Source organism: Triticum dicoccoides, chromosome 4B, assembly GCF_002162155.2.
Source record: "Triticum dicoccoides isolate Atlit2015 ecotype Zavitan chromosome 4B, WEW_v2.0, whole genome shotgun sequence".
NCBI classification, from domain to species: Eukaryota; Viridiplantae; Streptophyta; class Magnoliopsida; order Poales; family Poaceae; genus Triticum; species Triticum dicoccoides.
The window spans coordinates 656,234,332-656,235,078 of record NC_041387.1 but is presented as its reverse complement, the minus strand read 5'-3'; positions in this window follow the sequence as shown (position 1 = coordinate 656,235,078).

The following is a 747-nucleotide window of genomic DNA, read 5'->3' as shown; positions in this document are numbered from 1 at the left end:
ATGATGAAGTATACGTCAAAAGAAGAATTAATACTACATTACCTAAGGAAAATCATACTCCATGGAAAAGGCAAAGTCACAATGAGGGGCTCTATTATTCTTCGACGAACAAGAAGGGAAAGAAGCTGACTCAAAAACAAAAACGTCAGCACTGAGGAAACTTATGTTATCGGTCAAATGATGTAATATATATATATATATATATATATATATATATATATATATATGTGTGTGTGTGTGTGTGTGTGTGTTCCTGTTTCGTATACACACTAAGCCATTATTATGCATGGGTCCAATGATGTGTAATATATATGTTCCTATTTTGCATACATATTTAACTGTCAAATGATGCAATATATATCGCCCTCCCTTAGTTCACTGCCCTCAGGAAATAAAAGTGGGATAAAATAAAGGAAAATAAAAAGGAAAACTGGCAGTAGCGAAGGTAGTAGCAGCGCGTTTTGCCTAAACCGCTACAGATACTGAAGTTAGTAGAAGCGAATTTCGTATAAAGCGCTACAGCTACTGAAGGTAGTAGCAGCGCATTTTGTCCAAATGCGCTACTGCTACTTCCACTTAACCAATTCTCACCCGCCCTGCTTCATCCCGCCTTCGCCCCTCCCCCCAAATCCCCACTCTCCCCTGTCGCACCGCCGCGCCCGACCCGGCCCCGGCGCTCGCCCCCGACTCCGGCGCCGGTGCTAGCCCCCGACCCCGGCCCTCGCCCCCGACCCGGCCCTCGCCCCC